At 42.0% G+C, this 19370-nt stretch overlaps 1 protein-coding gene across 5 annotated transcripts in view; it reads right to left on the reverse strand.

Annotated features, from left to right (window-relative positions):
- pparab (peroxisome proliferator-activated receptor alpha b) overlaps nt 1-19370 on the reverse strand; it is a 74947-nt gene that overhangs the window by 50975 nt on the left and 4602 nt on the right. The window contains exons 2-5 of one of the 5 annotated variants that reach the window (XM_085462384.1): nt 14578-14655; nt 7386-7561; nt 7027-7203; nt 4555-4688 (exon numbers count right to left, since the gene is read on the reverse strand). The exons of 1 other annotated variant lie outside the window; for it this stretch is intronic. The gene's annotated coding sequence lies outside the window, so the exon portion shown is untranslated. The remainder of the gene's footprint in view (nt 1-4554; nt 4689-7026; nt 7204-7385; nt 7562-14577; nt 14656-19370) is intronic. 3 more of the 5 variants (XM_085462383.1, XM_085462388.1, XM_085462385.1) reach the window with 3 other exon arrangements.

Genomic DNA, 19370 nt, shown 5'->3' on the forward strand with positions numbered 1-19370 from the left:
ACTTTTAAGCTTTTAAGAAAAAAAAGTCAAGTTATTACATGGGAATGACTTTTTGCTCCTATGGACATCCACATTGATACCAGCTCCAGTTTACCAGGCTTCTCCACAACTGCTGGCGACTTCACTGTGTGAGGAGGACATTGAGAAACATTAGACCGAGAAGATACGGCTCGTTGCAACACAGCTCAGTAGAGCAGACAGAGTCCACAGTAATGGGCTCCGGTCAAGACTCTCTGTCTGGATCACAGCTGGTTTCCTAATTAAGGGGAGACTTTCCACATCTAGATAATTTAATGACAGCTGCTTACAACATGTCTGTCCGTGAAGTGAACCTAGCTGTAATAAAACAAACTCTGAACAAGCAACTGTGTGATGAAGTACTTTGTGGTTACGAAAGAGAACCCATCCTTAGAATTACAGCTCTTTCGAAGACTCAGCGCTCCACAGTGAACATCATGGATTTGTCTGCTTAATACTGTGTTTTCTTCCCCAACTGGAAATCAGGAAGAACATGATCAAAAATGAGTCCGTAATTACAACTACATTGTGTTGGTGTGTTAACAGTATGACAGTATGATTCTATGACATGTGACCCAATGTTGGAGGTAAAACGACTGAAAGAAAACGTGCTAGTTGATGCTAGAATTGTTGGCCTCGATATCAACAGTTACACAAGTTAAGTTTTAGGCCCTGGATGGGACTTTCGACAGCAGGCTGGGGATGTTTTTTCGAGTCCTTATGGTAGTTTTACACGACCTCTACTGCCACCTGCTGGTAAGAAACAGCAGCTGAAGAACTTGCAAGGACATGACATGTTTTTTAAGCATCTTCTAGAAAAACTGCAGACTTTAACAAATACTTTGTAGAAAACACATTTTATTTTAATCAACCAGTTTTGTACTATGGTGCCAAAGATCACATCAGGCTAAACTGCCCAAAAAGTAATCTCCACTATCAGCAACAACAATGTCTGTCTTTGTTTTCCTTAGCACAAACATTCACACTGACAGAACACTGACGCCCGCAGCATTCATTTCTTGTATTTATGATGTAGGTGCATCACTGTTGTCTGCCCACTCACGAGAACTCAACAGCCGCTTTCCCAGGCTGCCTGCATCCAGTCATCCAGTCACAATCACCCCTTTGTGGTCAACTTATTGGAGGCCTAACTGGTGTTACTGCAATAATTACTCGATTCACTCATCAATATATGGAAAGAATATGAATTTGCAAACGGTCAAATAATTCAATGTGGCCAAAATGGTTCATATAGAAATAAAATATTCAGCAAATATGGCACAAAGAAAAGCGTAGAGCGTCCACTAGGTGGCGCCTTTGCCATGTCTTTAAAGAGTGAGAGAGGTCTAGTGACTGGAGGGATCAGTGTTAAATGTGATTAATTAGAAATGACTCTGTGTGCAGAAAATATAAATACGCAAACAAAATAATTTCATTTCCTTGGTTCTATACTTCAAACTCATTTTATCATCGCATATTTAATGTGGTGGCGGAAGCTATTTTGAAACCACGCTTAGCTTTGCTTCATTTCAGCAAATGTAAACTGCTCAGTGGTTTATTTGCAGGACCTGCCCACACAGAGCTTTCAATCCTATCCACTTACACTCAATCAATAACACCATTCCATTTATACAGGAATGACATCATGCAAGCTCTTATAAAAGCGCTGCTGCAAGTATTCTTCTTTTCAAATTCCTGGCAACTTTGGAAAAAGCAACAGTATATTATTGAATTCTGACTCATATGTGTCAGCCTGAGCCTTGCAAGCATTTCATTAGTTCCTTATTGCATTGACATGGGTGGGGGTGGGGGGTATCCCAAAGCGGATGTCAGAGCTTTTTGTAGTGTTTTGGGTGAAGTGGCAAAGCAGGAGGAGATGAAGGATGGTGCATGGCCTTTAGAGATGCAACCCAAGAGACAGGATGCACACAGAGTCATTGTCTCAGCAGGCTTAGTATTCAGCTCCCTTTTGCTCCATCACCATGGCCGAGGACCAAATCAATTCAGCCTGTTGGCTGGCAGGGGTACAGCTACCCAGTGGGTGCAGCCCACATACAAATACACCCAACACTGGTCTAGACACACAGAATGCAGTGCTGTGGTAGACTTCTTCCCACGCTACAATGTTACAGCTCTGAGCAGTGTTACTCCAGTGATGTGCTGTCAAGCCATTCCCCTCTTTGTGTCAGAGACATCTGGTGGCTGCACAAGAAGCTCAGCATGGCTGCTAACGTCTGATATGTGTGAAACTCTGACATAGGAAATGATATACAGGTGGCAGTGCAACACGCTGGAGTTTTAGTGCCTGTAGGGACTGGATTATGTCAAAAATGAGAAATAGTTGCTTCTTGCGCAAAGCTGTCACTTGTTATGTGACAACTGGCTAAAAAAATCCAAGGGTGTGCAAGAACTCTCGCTGTGAGTGACAACCTCAAGCCTGACCTTGATATGAGATACCGGGCTGCAGTCTCAGACAGTGAGCTATGTCTGATGTCCACGTTGGGATAGCGGCTGGCACTCACCTTGTTATCCATCTGTGTGTGTGTGTCTGTGTATTTATATGTGCTGCTGGCCAGAAAGAGAACACCATCTACTACCATATGCTTCAGCCCCCTGTAGTGCCAAGGTTCTTCTTTCCATATCTTGTGCTCTGGAGTTTTAGAACACACCGAGGTCCCCGGCTGATCCCAGGATGCCACTTGTGTTTCCAATATTTCTCGAAAGATAAAGAGGTCAGAACAGACCAATGGCGTTCCACGATTTTGCATAGTGCCGTTTAAGTTCTGCCTTTTCTCATAAGAGACCAGCACTGTATGTAAACTGTATGTAAAGTTTACCTCAGGAAGATAGTTTGAAAACCAAAGGAGCTTCAAAAGTTTGAAACATCCGATGAGAGAATAAACCAAAGAAGAGAACACCAAGGAGCAATGATCAATCACCTTATTTTTTATTATTAATTTTGAAGCAAAAAAATAAAAAAAAAATCTGAGTCAAAGACATTTTCCTTACTGCACAGACTTTACCTGCTGGTTCCTTCCGCTGCTATCGTCTGATTTGACATCTTTGTATAAAATTTCTTAGACTCAGGTGATTCATGTGGTTTAGTTTGTCAATATGGAGTTTTTTTTAATGATATGAACAAAATGCCTCCTGATGTGTGTGAATGGTGAAGTATTGCTGCCCTTCAGGGAAGGCAGTAGGTTGTATAGTTATCTCCTGATTGGGCAAAATCACTACCCTGAAACCACACAACCTACTACCTCACCCCGTACGAACATCAGTAAAGGCCCTACAGGCTGGGTAAAATCTTTGGTAATGATAAAAGCGTTATGATGACATATACAATCTGTAAATGAATATACAGAATTTGACAAAAACCATACCTACATGAAAAGCAAACACTGAGATTTTTGTCGAGTTTTAATTACTAAAACCCCCCAAATTGTGATGATTTCTTTTAGATTTTTACAAGTGCAAAGAAAATGAACAAAGAGACTGGCGGCTAAACAGGAGGAACCTTTGGAAACGATTATGCAGCGCAAAGTGTCTGCTGAGATATGAAGAGGACATTTTTGCTGTTGTTGTGTTTTACACAAAAAGAATGAACGCTTACAATGAAAACACAGTTGTACTTTATTGGCAATCAACGACTTCTACAAAGCGGCTACAGTCCTTAATAACTTTCTGCTATCAAACTCGGGCTACTGAGCCGTTAGCAAGCAGTGCGTCGATCTGGATCCGTGCACTCCACCAAAGGCATCTGACGACATTACAGCCACTTCAGGAAAGACAGTAAGTTGTATAGTTATCTGACAGGAAGGGTACGACCCTAAAACTATACAACCTACTACCTCACCCCAAAGGACAGTCTTTAAAAACAAAGTCCTTTCAGGTCCCCGTTCATGCAGGTAATCCGCTTTGACAAGGCTCACTGAACACAGAACAGCGGTTATGATTCACAGAAACATGCCACTCTCCTCTGGGACACCTCACCACCACGGCCAGAGTCTGTGCGCTCAAAACACAATGTGACAACTGGGTCTCCGGGTTCATGGCCCGGGCTGAGGGGGGTAATTCAAATGACCCAACAAGGCACACATGTCTCAAGCAAATTGCGCAGCCAAGACATTTCCATATTCAAATGCAACCAGTAAATAACTTAAATGGTATATTCATAATGAACATTGTATAGCAAACACGCTAACCTCAAAAACACTCAGAAACATTATTATATTCACAAATATCACATAGCTTTTAGAAGCTAGGGTGGGTGTGGCCAGTCACATGACAAATAAGCAAATATCATTTTAGATCAAGTTCTGGCAAACCTATATACTATTAAGATCAGTGTTCAAAGTAACGTATATTAAACAGAGCTATGCTGTTTCCAGTTTGGCAGCACTGTTTCCTGTGGTTCTGAGCGATAACCTTGCTCACTAAAGTTGAGAGTGGGAGAGCTCAAGCTAGCTCATATCCTGGCCCACATGTGTGGAGCAGAGGTCTGCAGCTGCTGCTGCCTCCGTTAATGTTTCTCACCTGCTATATAACATGCATCGAGAAAAGGGGCTGGAAGGGCCCACTGGCCTATAACCTCCTCCCTCCATCATGGTTTCAGCAGCATGTCAGGTAGTCTCCATGTGGAAAAACCCAAGAGGGAAAATCTGTTACTTCTGCAACAAAGACAAAAGGGGAAACAGAAAAATACTCCTGCATGATGACTTTTAGATTTGACATATGTGAGATCAATTGCAAACACTGCAGCCAGTTCAAACGCTGCATTTTGGACCTTTGGGTGAAGACGTGTCTGGCTTTGCTTGCAGTTTGTATATGGGGGTTATATTTATTTACAGTGCGGTTCATGCTCATGTGTTCTTTGATAAAACCACACCATTGTGCGTGTTTCGTGCCATACAGTCGGCTGATTACTGTATATAATCTAATGTACTGGGAAGACAGAAGTGTACAGCACAGCACAATACAAAGCAGTATGTCTTGAGCTGAGAGGCCCCATTGCGTCTGCTCAGTGGTGAGTCTGAGGTTCCCTGCATTATTCAACACCACCTTACTTACACCATAGAGCTGTGGGTTGTAAATATGCGCAGGCACACACCTGTACAGTATAACAGACACAAAAGGACTAAACAGATACTTTGCAGACAGAAACAACCTGAGAGAAGAAATATGGCAACCTACAGTTAGCACACATATACATTTGCACACACATTTAGTAATGACAAACGGAGCTTGCATAATTTACAAGGACTTAATTTACTTATGATGGACAACACTTAAATTCATATATTTAGATGCTCTAGAATAACACTGCTTTGCAGAAGGCCTGAACTTAGAACAAACTCCACTGCGGAGCTCAACTTGCAATGATTTTAGGACCTAAATCATAGAGAAAACCGTATGCTAAAGCATATACCTCATTTTATTTTGCAGTCCTGCAAAACTCTCTGTGGCGCGGGGCCCAGACTTCATAATGTAGGGTCAAGACACATTGTCCTCTACATCTGCTGATTGAACATACTTTAATCTAATATAGTATATGACCCTGGGGTCCCGACCAATAAATAATGAAAAATATCATTTTCAAGTGAAGTCAGAGCCAGTTGCTATCTTCCAGTGACAGGAAAATATTCACGCTTACACCCACGCACATGTACTGTAGAGAACTAACATGAAATGCAAGCATATATACACACACCCACAGGTCCATACTCATGTTGCACACTTGTTTGTTTTTTTACCGCAGTTATAGAGGACAATCTGGAACTCTTCTTTGGTTGTCGTGCAAACTCAACAAGCTGGCTCTGTAACTAAAGTACTGCTTCAGCCTCACACTTCCCTCAGCTCAAGTTCTGCTTTCTGCACATCTTTGCCTCACAATGTCCCATAAAACACATATATGGATGCACACGTGAAACCAAATCTCATACAGAAGGTCACAGTTTGAAACACATGCACATAAGCTTGGAAAAAGGAAGTAAGGTAAAACATTTTGCTGATTTATCTAATCATATTTTCACACAGTGTTCACAGCAAAGCTAGGCGCTGCTTAAAAACTCACTTTAACTTAATCACACTTGAGTCTAAGTGCTACATTGCCAATCAGTTCAGCTATAACCTTGCAACCTGATCTTTGAGGTTCTGGTGGTTTAAGGTCAGCGAGTGGGTAGATTTTTTTTAAAGACCACTTTAATGTAATATCCAACCTCAGATTCTTATTATTCATTCCTGCAAATTACAAATTTCCATCATGTTTTGTCGTTTTACTGACCACTCAAAGCTTTACTGTATCTCATCTATTCTGCACTTATAGAACATACCAGCATGAATATACTGTCGTTCATTACCAGAACCTTCTGGCTGTGAGGCAGCAGTATTAACCTCAACAACATTGTATCACCGACATAAAAGATGGTTACAGAAAGAAATGTTAGTATATATTAAATGCTCTTCATTTACCTAAAATAAATAAATGATAATACAAAATCAATATTTAAACCTTCTCGCCTTTTATTTGGTCACAGTCAAGACTGACTTCTGATGTTTCACCATAAAAGCTAGAGGTGACAGTGCAGTAGCACTAGCAATGTAGTTTTTACTGCAAGGGGATATTTCTGGCACTCAGAAGGATCTACAAAGTTCATTAAAGTCATGCAATTTGCATTTTTTGTTTCTATACATATGTATAGAGGCAAATAGTTGACTTTTGGCCAAAGATGTAATAAAGTTTACGACGCACAAGTACAACTATGTTGCATATCCAGTGACCTAGTCAAACCAACGAGATCTGCAAGTAGCACGAAATTTCAAGCGGTAAATTTGAAATCATATGCTTACTTATTGGCTAATATCTAATCAGACAATTACTACATCATCTGTACTGAAAGTCAATGTGGACACAGGTTTTCTATAGCATTCATTTAACCGTTTGTTTGATAACCAAAAACTACCAGGCCAACCTTCAAGAATAATAAAATAAAACAAAAAGCTTCTTACTTGCCACAAGGGGTCACCACAGCAGGTGGCTCTGCATACTTTGTCAGAGTTAGATGCTAGATACAAGCCCTAAAGGGATGTATGTCTCCAGCTGGAACTGAACAAGTGCCCTTTGACTTCCCAAGCATATGTGTTAACCACTACACCACTGGAGGGTCTTCCTCGTGTACAAAAATCCTGATGGGTAAAAAAAAAGAAAAAAAGAAAATACAATAATATCTATAAAAAACATTGTATTCAGGGTAAAAAGATCACTCACACACTACACTATAGTTCAACTTTGCAAGTACACCCATACACACTCAACATGGTGACATTAGTGTACAGTCTCTAGTCACAAATGATGTGGTCAGAAATACCTGTTTTTCTTTTTATGTCCTGCTGCAGCAGAAGTGGTGCAGACACGAGGAATCTTGTAGATAGACAGGGTGGACTATTCACCCCCCACCACCCTCGATACAGATAGCACAGCAGTCATGACCCATCTATTTATACCAGGGCCAAGGGGCAGGCAGCAGTAGGAGGAGGACAGGAGCTGGGGGAAGAGGAGAGGCTGCTTGGGCAGGTCCTGTTACACATGCCAGGGGGAATGGCTGGGGCAAGCCACAGGGGGATTCTGCTCAAAGTCAGACAGGCTGACCTCCCCGTCACCTCTGCATGAGGCAGATACTGAGCTTGCAAACCTTGTGCAAGTGTGTGTTAGGAATGAAAGAACAGGGAGTTCAAAGTTCACATCAATAAGTTTGAATGTACAGTGTGTGCATAGCGCGTGTTTGTGATGCTGCAAGAACACATTAGCGCATGTGCACTGAACGCACTTGACACTTGTGGTGTTTGTGCATGCAGATGAGCAAATGCATACATGTGCAAGTGTGCATGTACTCACGCCAACGTGGTTAAAGTGTGTGTCTGCCTGTAAGACTGCGAGATGAACTGGCCCCACTGACTTATACCCCTCCAACCCCTCCATCCCGCAGCAGAGCCATAAACATGCCAGGTGAGGAGGGCTGGATTAGGCAAACTTAGCTCATTCCAGTGTGGCCCTGCGGCCCCAACTCTAGGGGTAAAAAACAAATGAGACCCCAATCACTGTAATGACAATGTACACAGCAGGAGTTTCCCACACCACTCAGCCCAACCTTGCCAGCTGCTTCTCATCTCTCTCACGCAGTGTACAATTGCACATACACAAAGAAACATCCACACATTTGCATGCATATACACACAGGCTGCAGGATGCACAGCAAGACGAAAACGGACTTTTAATTCATTTGAAAGCCTGATGCTTAGCCTTGCCCACCCCAGCTGTAAAACTCAGAAACTAGTCTTACTTGTTATCACATATCGTCCACCTGGGCCTCACACAGAGTTTCTGTCTGATTTCTCAGACTTTTTATCTGATTTTAGTTCTCAGCTCAGATAAAATAATTATTGTGGGTGATTTTAACATCCATGTAGATGCTAAAAATGACAGCCTCAACATGGCATTTAATCTGTTATTAGACTCAATTGGCTTCTCTCAAAATGTAAAAGAACCCACCCACCACTTAACTTGAAAGGGGCCTTTAACATATGGCATAGAAACTGAACATTTAACAGTGTTTCCTGAAAACCCTCTCCTGTCTGATCCTTTCCTGATAACATTTACATTTACAATAATTGATTACACAGCAGTGGAGAGTAGACTTTATCACAGTAGATGTCTTTCTGAAAGCGCTGTAACTAAGTTTAAGAATATAATCCACCCACTGTTATCATCTTCAATGCCCTGTACCAACATAGAGCAGAGCAGCTACCTGAACGCTACTCCAACAGAGGTCGATTATCTTGTTAATAATTCTACCTCCTCACTACGTATGACTCTGGATACTGTAGCTCCAGTGAAAACTAAGGTCTCAAATCAGAAGTACCTGACTCCGTGGTATAATTCTCAAACACATAGTCTAAAGCAGATTACTCGTAAGCTGAAGAGGAAATGGTGTGTCACAAATTTAGAGGATCATCATTTAGCCTGGAGAAATAGTTTGTTGCTTTATAAGAAAGCCCTCCGCAAAGCCAGAACATCTTACTATTCATCACTGATTGAAGAAAATAAGAACAACCCCAGGTTTCTCTTCAGCACTGTAGCCAGGCTGACAAAAACTCAGAGCACTGTTGAGCCAACAATTCCTTCAACGCTAACTAGTAATGACTTCATGAACTTCTTCACAAATAAAATTCTTATCATTAGAGGAAAAATGACCAATAATCATCCCATAGATGTAATATTATCTACAGCTACTCTTAGTACCATTAATATTCATTTAGACTCTTTTTCTCCAATTGATCTTTCTGAGTTAACTTCAATAATTACTTCCTCCAAACCATCAACGTGTCTTTTAGACCCCATTCCTACAAAACTGCTCAAAGAAGTCCTGCCATTAATTAATTCTTCGATCTTAAATATGATCAACCTATCTCTAATAATCGGCTATGTACCACAGGCCTACAAGGTGGCTGTAGTTAAACCTTTACTCAGACCCAGCAGTCTTAGCTAATTATAGGCCAATCTCCAACCTTCCTTTCATATCAAAAATCCTTGAAAGAGTAGTTGTCAAACAGCTAACAGATCATCTGCAGAGGAATGGTTTATTTGAAGAGTTTCAGTCAGGTTTCAGAGCTCATCACAGCACAGAAACAGCTTTAGTGAAGGTTACAAATGATCTTCTTATGGCCTCTGACAGTGGACTCATCTCTGTGCTTGTCCTGCTAGACCTTAGTGCAGTGTTTGATACTGTTGACCATAATATCCTATTAGAGCAATTAGAACATGCTGTAGGTATTACAGGTACTGCACTGCAGTGGTTTGAATCATATCTATCTAATAGACTCCAATTTGTACATGTAAATAGAGAGTCCTCTTCACACACTGAGGTTAATTATGGAGTTCCACAGGGTTCAGTGCTAGGACCAATTCTGTTTACATTATACATGCTTCCCCTTAGGCAGCATCATTAGAAGACATAGCATAAATTTTCACTGCTATGCAGATGACACCCAGCTCTATCTGTCCATGAAGCCAGATAACGCACACCAATTAGTTAAACTGCAGGAATGTCTTAAAGACATAAAGACCTGGATGACCGCTAACTTTCTGCTTCTTAATTCAGATAAAACTGAGGTTATTGTACTCGGCCCTGAAAAGCTTAGAAATATGGTATCTAACCAGATTCTTACTCTGGATGGCATTACCTTGGCCTCCAGTAACGCTGTGAGGAACCTTGGAGTTATTTTTGACCAGGATATGTCCTTCAACGCACATATTAAACAAATATGTAAGACTGCTTTCATCCATTTGCACAACATCTCTAAAATTAGAAATATCCTGTCTCAGAGTGACGCTGAAAAACTAGTTCATGCATTTATTACTTCCAGGCTGGACTACTGTAATTCATTATTATCAGGATGTCCAAAAAACTCACTGAAAAGCCTTCAGCTAATCCAAAATGCTGCAGCAAGAGTGCTGACAGGGACTAGAAAGAGAGAGAATATTTCTCCTGTTTTGGCTTCCCTTCATTGGCTTCCTGTTAAATCCAGAATTGAATTCAAAATCCTGCTCCTCACATGCAAGGTCTTAAATAATCAGGCCCTATCTTATCTTAATGACCTTGTAGTACCATATCACCCTATTAGAGCACTTTGCTCTCGCTCTGCAGGCCTACTTGTTGTTCCTAGAGTATTTAAAAGTAGAATAGGAGGGAGAGCCTTCAGTTTTCAGGCCCCTCTTCTCTGGAACCAGCTTCCAGTTTGGATTCGGGAGACAGACACTATCTCTACTTTCAAGATCAGGCTTAAAACTTTCCTTTTTGCTAAAGCATATAGTTAGGGCTGGACCAGGTGACCCTGAATCCTCCCTTAGTTATGCTGCAATAGATGTAGGCTGTCGGGGGATTCCCATGGTGCATTGAGTTTTTCCTTTCCAGTCACCTTTCGCACTCACTATGTGTTAATAGACCTCTCTGCATTGAATCATATCTGTTATTAATCTCTGTCTCTCTTCCACAGCATGTCTTTATCCTGTCTTCCTTCTCTCACCCCAACCGGTCGCAGCAGATGGTCACCCCTCCCTGAGCCTGGTTCTGCCGGAGGTTTCTTCCTGTTAAAAGGGAGTTTTTCCTTCCCACTGTCGCCAAAGTGCTTGCTCATAGGGGGTCATATGATTGTTGGGTTTTTCTCTGTATCTATGAAGCGCCTTGAGGCGACTTTTGTTGTGATTTGGCGCTATATAAATAAAACTGAATTGAATTGAATTGAAGACAAAGGTCTACCCAGAAAAAAAGCTTGAAAGCAGGTGTCTCACACGGTTGCAAATCTGGGCCCCCTGAGTAATGGTGCCTGTCTATGTTTTCAATGACTCTACAGATTATTGCTCAAGACATTCAAAATTACAGTTATCAGAGGGCACTTAACAATGAGAATTTATTATTTATTCAAAGGTGGATGGTTGGTTTTATTTTGCATAGGTGGTACAGAAGTGCATGATTTCACTTTAAAATGATGTTAACCCTCACGTTATGCTTTGTGGGGTTATTTCTATGTATGCTCCCTCACCTTCTTCTTCTTAGGACACTGGTATTTTTATAGATACAGGTCTTAAGAAACTTGAACTGTGTTAGTTTCCCATAGTGGGTTACGTTGATACCGAGTTAAATAAATGTATAAAAATACAAAAAAAGTAACCTTTTTTTGCTCAGCGAAGTCAAAGTCTTAATCTTCGTATTGCCACTCTAAAGAGCTCTGGTGAAATGTGCACTGCCATGTGGCTGCTGGTGACCTGCAAGGCCTCTGTCTATTAGAGGAAGGCTATAGCTCTGACACGTCTACATGCACTGTGTTCAGCGCCGGCCTGCTCGCAGGGCCCCTTTCAAATGGGCAGTGCCCCTTTGAGCGGCATCTGTCACCAGCTATATTTAGAGGGTTGAACAAATACCTTTCTCCCTGAATATGAACTTCAGCTGACAGACAGCAGGCCAGAGCAGGCAGACGGGGATCTGCACAGTTTGTAACCTTCAAGAGCCTGTAACTCTCAGGCTACAGCTGCGTTTAGTCAGGCTCACCGCTGAAATCTAACGCTGTAAATACAGCGCAGTCAACCATAGTTAGCATTGATTTGGCAGAAGGTTTTAGCACCAGTTCCTACAGTTCCAGGATAGCTGCCAGCATAAATGGGAATATACAGTTATATATCCTGATAACAACTTTTAATACCCCCCACACACACACACACCTACCCACACCTAAACAGTGAGGTATAAAAGAAAAATGACTGAATGAACTGCTGTGCCTTCAATCGCCTTCAATGCTTTGAAGATTGCTACGTTTCTGCCTATAGGGGTTTGTGCGTGTGACAGTACAAGTGAGGCAGCCAGTGTGTGACTACATGACCCTGTTGCATGGCCATCTGCTCCATATAACCATAAACAAATGCAGGCAGGCACAGCTTCACAGTATTATTTCCAAGAGGTCTAGGCCGGTAAATGTATTCAAGCTTTGGTCTCTGGGTAGATGTTGTAGTGATATGCCCTAGAAGCAGGCCGCGGTTATGCAACAGGATTCATAATTCATACTACAAACACAACATGGAGGCCTCTCTGTCCCATATGCAAGCACATGGGCAGATTAAGGAGTGAGCAGTCAAAGGGTACAGAGTGCATTCGGAGCTGCCGCTGACTGAGTGGCTGTCTCATAGAGAACGTGTATGTGACAGGCCTAAATAGGCCAGGTTTTACTGCCAGAGGGACCTCTGCTATATTTTGCACCTACTGTCTAAATCAGTTACATGGCAGCAGTGAGGCACAATGATACAGTGAGGGAGGTTTTATAACACTTGACGCTATTAACAGGTACAACCCGATGAATGGTGTCAATCTGCTCATTTATTTTCTGGTCATTTACAATATAGCTGATGTTTGCTGTTTTTCCGTGGAACACTTTAGCCCCTTTCTTCACACACACACACACACACACACACACACACACACACACACACACACACACACACACACACACACACACACACACACACACGCACATGTATAACAAAGTTCTTGGAGCTGGTGCGATGAGGTTCATCCAACCTTGCAATTTCAAGCAAGTCTTTTTTCCCTCTGCTTTTTAGGTCAATTTTGCTTTTTCTAACATAATTTCTGCTTTTATGACTTTACAATAATTATATTATGTATGATTTTTTTTCTCCCAACCCCAGACTTTTTCTTCTTCTTTTCTTTAACTCGCTGTTGCAATACTGGGCTGTTAACCTGAAACAGTCCCAGAAGCAAAGCAAACAAAAATTAAAAAAAAGAAATGGTGTGTGTCATTTCAGACTTGTAGTGGGGGATCAAGAGAGCTTTATACACCTACTGAACACCTGCTTTAGTGTCTGTGGGCTGTAAATGAGAGAAGGGCTTTAATAAAATCTGCACTTATAATCAAACGTGGAGCGCACACAGAATTCCAGAGCCGCAGGCAGCCAGTCACTATAGCTATAGATTGCAGGGTGGTGCCTGGGGTTACTAAGTCCGTACAATACAGCCGCAGTTATGGGCTGAAGCTCCAGCTCGGTGCACTGTGGTTAGGGTGGAGACAGGTTAAAAAGCAGAGGTTAAAGATTTTATCCATTCACTGGCTTTAAGTAGCTACAAGACAGCAGGTTATGTTGAGAGAAAGCAGGCGGGGCTTGGAGGCAACGCGCAAGGGTGCGACACAACTGTGGCCACTGCCAGCGCACATTTGCCCCTATGAAAAAAAAGGCCCTGTTTATGGTGTCCACTCGAGGTCAGCTTGTTGAAAAGAGGAGCTGGAAGTGATCCAGAGTGGAGGCCGCTTGATTTTTATCTAATCAGCCAACAACAATTAAAACATTTCCCCATAAGAAATAGGCACGCTAATTGTCCTGTCACTGTACATTAGAGCGCTACTCTTCCTCAATTTGCACACCTTTTCACAGTTTATTAGACTTTATTCCCCCCTTTTCCCCCTGAACCCAGCATCCAGTTGCACCCACTTTGTTCTTTCCCACTTTACTCTGTTCTTCTGCTACCTGACTACTTTGGCAGCGATGCACAAAATGGCGGCAGGGAGCTGAGAGCTGGAAGGCACAGAGTGGAAGCCATTTTCCAACAGTTTCAGGACCATGCATAGGGAGAGAGAGGGAGAGTCAAGTCGTTGTCTAGCAGGCAGTTCGGATAAGTGTTTTCTGCGCATGTGCGCGAAAAGATTATCTTTGTTTTGTTTGTTTTTTCTTTCTTAATGTGCTGCGCTAATAAAGTCATCGGGACCTTGGCCTTTCTAAAAAAAGGGATAAAGGCCCAACACATTATGATTTTAATCTGTTCCAGGCTCACAAAGAGAAAGAAAATACATGTAGACAAAGCGGAGACGTAATCTGCACAGCGTTTAATTACAGGCCCCTATCTCAATGAAATTGAAATGCAAGACAATCCAACAGCATCAGAATACATCATCCTGTACAAAAAAAAGCCCAAAACATTTCTAACACGTTGGGGTACTTACAATCGGCAGTGTGTGTTTGCATAATTTCTCTCTCTGGCCAAAACTGTTTGCGCTTGGAGATCAAAACTGTCTCACTGCCTACGAGAAGGAAAGACAGAGAGGGGGGGGGGGGGGGGGGGGGGGGGAATGGAGTGAGAGACAATTTACAGCAACGTAAACAGAGAGGAAGTGAAAAACACAATCGAGAGGAGCGGAGACAGAGAGTCTGATCGGTTGAGTAGCCAGCAGCAGCAGTAGCAGCGGCAGAGGGCTGTAGGGTCTTTTCTCTGTAGCCTGTTTACTAATAAGCTCACCCTACACTTCTGCCTGGCCAAGAAAGCTCATTAGCGAAACATGTAACACACCGCACCCTCTCTGCTGGCCTGTACACCGGCCAACTCTTACTGCCGCATGCTCACCCTACACCAACACACCCGCACACTTCACACGCACACAAGCTCCTCTGTGGCCTCGGCCTCGCCCGGTAGCGCCCACTCGCTGCATACATGTGCACGCTTTGGCACACCGTGTTACCGAAAGCCCACAGTGTCATATGCGTGGGTGAAGTGGTGCATCTGCACGTACTTGTGAGTCTAATAAGTCTTTTTTCGTTTTTTTCTTTTACACATGCAGCACAGTATGCTCGGTTCGCAGAAGAGGGCATGTGCGGGCTGCGCAGAGTTAATGTACAAGGTAGCTTTTTGGTTATCGTGCGTCGTGCACATGTGACGCCATCACGTGGAGGTGGAACAGGAAGCGAGGCGACAGAGGTAGGCGTTGTTAGCCAAATCTCAGATTGCGCAAGTAAAAAATAAGCGCAGAAGAGAATAAAGAGCAAATGTGACAATTTCGCGGGCCCAGGAGGACACTGCCGATTTAAGGCCTTCACTCGGTGCGGCGGCAGCTGCCGAAAGGTGATAATTCTGGACATGGATGCTAATTGCAACGCGGAGCACGGCCTTGTCGGGCAAAGGGTCTTTTATATATTGTTTCTAACGTTTGTAATTACAGTGCAGTACCTCGGAGTGTTGCCAGCACATGTTTATGGGCTCATGAGTAACCCAACTCCTCCAGCCTCCACGGAGAGAGATTCATGTCCGAGCTGTGCACCCACTGCACTCTGTGCATGTGTGGGTATGCTGTTTGTGTGCATATACATGTTGATGACTCATGGGACAGTCAACATGATATGAGAATATACCACATGAATGGCTGTGAGTATAGAAAGAAAACTACACATACATTATGTCGGTGGGTTTTGTGTTGGTATGGAGGCTTTTGTCGTACTTCACTCGAAATTCTAAAACCTTTTGGTGATTGCAAGCGAGGAAACCTGAGTATATGCACATTACATAAACATCAAGTGCTGTATTTGCTGTATTACATGGCAGAAGTCAGCAGAAACTGTAGTCAAACAAAATGAGCAAAAAAACCAAAAAAAACCCCAGCCCAAACCAATCCAGTTCACTAAACGTTGCCAACAGTAAATGCAGCCAACATAATTTAGCTCATCAGTGACGAGCAGTAGAAAGTGATGGAGTGGAGGTGAGCTGAAGGAAAGGGATTTACAGTATTTTGATAGTCGGGGGGGGGAGGGTTGCAGGCGAGGCTTTTCAACACTTCCAATTTTACCTCCGAGTGGAACGAGGTTGCTGATTCTGCAGTTTTTCTCGGACTAAATTGCCTTGGCGACAGCAGAGGCCAAAAGCTGAAGAAATATATGAGTGCTGGAAAAGAAAAAACCGAGTGGGTGCAGCTGAGCATTATCTGGAATATCGCTTTGCCTGGCAGGTACATAAAACAAGCATCTGTCCCGACGATGTGTGCCGAGAGACACTCGCACGTGATGCTGTGTATTACAGTGCGTTTGATTAGGGCAGGAAGAGAAAAACAATGAGTATTTACAATGCTCAGATATTACATGTGTCAAACTTCTAACAAACTCTCATGAGAAAACAGTTTTCAAATGTGAGAGTTGTCCAATTGAGGGGAAAAAAGAAACACAAACTTTTGCTCATGGTGTAAAGCATTTTTTTTACTTACAGAATGTCTGGAGGAAAAAAAAAAAGAGGGATACGTACAGGGGAGGAAAATTCTAATTTTCTGTCATGCCTTGAAACTTTGTCCCAGTCCAATATTATGTCATTATGACTGTACTTACCGTCTCTGTGGAATTGCTGTGGTTTTGTGGATAAATTACATGTGACACTCCCAGCTGACATCCTGATTAACACAGGAAGGAACAAAAAAAAAAGTCCAGTCCTCAGTAGTCTGCAGGGTAATGGACTAATGGCTTCCATGTATGATGAGATGGGTGAGAAAAAGCAGGATTTTTTTTTTTGTTGGTGCAGGAATATGAATGTAAGAGCATCAGCATATGTGCCTGTCATTGTGTTGTAGCTGGGTACTGTTTGTAAATGAACAGAAAGAGAGAGACAAAGAGCAGCAGTGATCGAGCAAACTAAAAAGTGAAGAAAGCGGCGAATTAGAGAAATGAAACAGTAGTTTTGGATAGCTTCACGTTGTTAAAGTAGAAGCGAACGAGCAAAATAACTTGCGCAACCCTTTGAAAAGATGCCGCGCTGCCAGATTTCGCGTGAACGCAGCGCATGCTTCACAAACAGGAAAGGACACACGAGCAGAAACACAGACTTGGAGATACATTCAACCCCGCAAAAATGTAGCAAACTGAAGCAAACACAAGCATCAAAACCGTGGAGGTTGCGCATTGTCTCTGTAACACGAATGGGTCTGTATGTTTTAGTATACCGAATGTTCTCGTGGTCGCTGTGTTATCACAGAGTCCCGCCCTCACACCCTGCCTGCAATCACTGCCCGAGGACTACACACCGACACAGACTGCACAAAGGTTCCGGTGCAGAAACATCCAAACATAACCACATAAAAATAAAATACGGATAAAGTAGGAGTGGTGCTGCAGATAAACACACCTCAATACACAGCTTAGGTGTTAATCTATACATAGTTTGGGTTTTTCCCCAGCGTTTTATAATTTCTTTTTAGTTTTTATGACATAATTTCAGCACTTATATAGTTGACCAGAACACTGAAAATTCTTGTATATGTTTTTTTGTGTGTGTGTGCGTGCATTGAGGACTTTTTCTCTAGATTCTCTCCTCTCTGTTTAGGCCTGGCCTACTTTCTCGTGTACTGTAACTCCTATGTGTGCCACAGCCTGTAGTGGCCACTGTAGATCCACTCATGGATTCTTCCATGTTGAGGAGAGCAACAGGGGGCCTGGTCATCTTCTAATACAGAGACTCGGCATGACTGCACTAAAGGGCCCCCTTTAAAAGTTTTCTAACTGTAATGTTGAAGGCGCTACGATGCCTACACGAGCACAGTGAAAAGCATTTTATTGCAGGTTTTGGTGGAATTCACCTTGACCTTTAGATGCGCTGCAGTAAGACTATGCAGACCTGCTGCATAGTGTTACTGCTTCAGTAAGAATCCTGCACCTAAATATAGGATGGATCAATATATTGAAGCTTTGAACTCATTTTAGATCGACATAAAATCACATCAGGTTTAATTTTTTTATGTATTTTCTTTAATATACACAACCATTTACTAAAAAGTGGGAAAGTAGTGTAAAAAGTTTAATAGAAACAGACATGCAGTTAAGAAATATCTGATCACATAATAAACAGTGAGATAAACGTGCTAGAAAATTTCCATTCTTTAAACATAGAAAACACTTTTACAGTGAACCTGTGAATACATTCAACTTAAGAGTGCTACATGCGTTTTTGTAGAGCAAGCCCAGACAGCAGAGTAGGACAACACAATCCCAAACCCTGACAGCTCTCCAGAGAGCTCAGACATACAATATAACTTCCATTATGTTGGCTTTCTCAGTTTTATTGTATTTTTAACAGCACACTGAAGCCGCTTTAAGCAGCAGAATTCAAAGCGGCTTCATTATTATGGCACAAAAATATATTTACAGTGAGTGGTGACTTGGCCCCCATTCATCACTCCAATCTGGATTTCATATTAGCCAGGAGGAAATTGGATGAAATTCACAACATCACAGCAAGCTCATAAATGAAACAAAATCACATAATCTAAAATACCAATTTATCCACTTAACAAATGAAGCACTGTGTCGGTGGCTTATTGCTGTGTTGTACTCATGAATGACTCATTTTCACTGAGTTGCACTAGTAAGAATACGCTGAGCACTCACACACGACCTCAACCACATACTCAAAACTTCAAACTCAAACACTCAGACAGCAGTCTGCCTCACCACACACACACACACACACACACACACACACACACACACACACACACACACACACACACACACACACACGAGCATCAAAATGTGCAAAATGAAACAGCAACACAAAAGACAACAATATTACACTCCATGTATTCTTGCTGATGTGAAACACATATTTTTTTAAATTATGTACGATTCAGAAATGTGAAAATGTCCAAGTGTGTATAAAGAGATTATTGCAATTTTACACACAAAAGAAATTATGTATTACTGCTACTATATAAATGATCATTTGGAGAATACTTCATACAACAATTGCCTTTTTTACACTATTCGAAAGGTAGAACTAAATGATTATGAACGACTATTATTATTAATAATAATTTAATTCTGAGAATTGTCGCAGTTATAAATACATTTTTTTGTGACACTTGAAAAGCCATGGGATAATAAAAGGGTTTTGTGGTCAAATATATATATACATATGTGTGTGTGTGTGTGTGTGTGTGTGTGTGTGTGTGTGTGTGTGTGTGTGTGTATTTTATATATATATATATATATA

Source organism: Copadichromis virginalis, linkage group LG7 (genome assembly GCF_057382275.1).
Source record: "Copadichromis virginalis isolate Kocher_CV1m ecotype Utaka linkage group LG7, C_Virginalis_male_GT1.1, whole genome shotgun sequence".
Lineage (NCBI taxonomy): Eukaryota > Metazoa > Chordata > Actinopteri > Cichliformes > Cichlidae > Copadichromis > Copadichromis virginalis.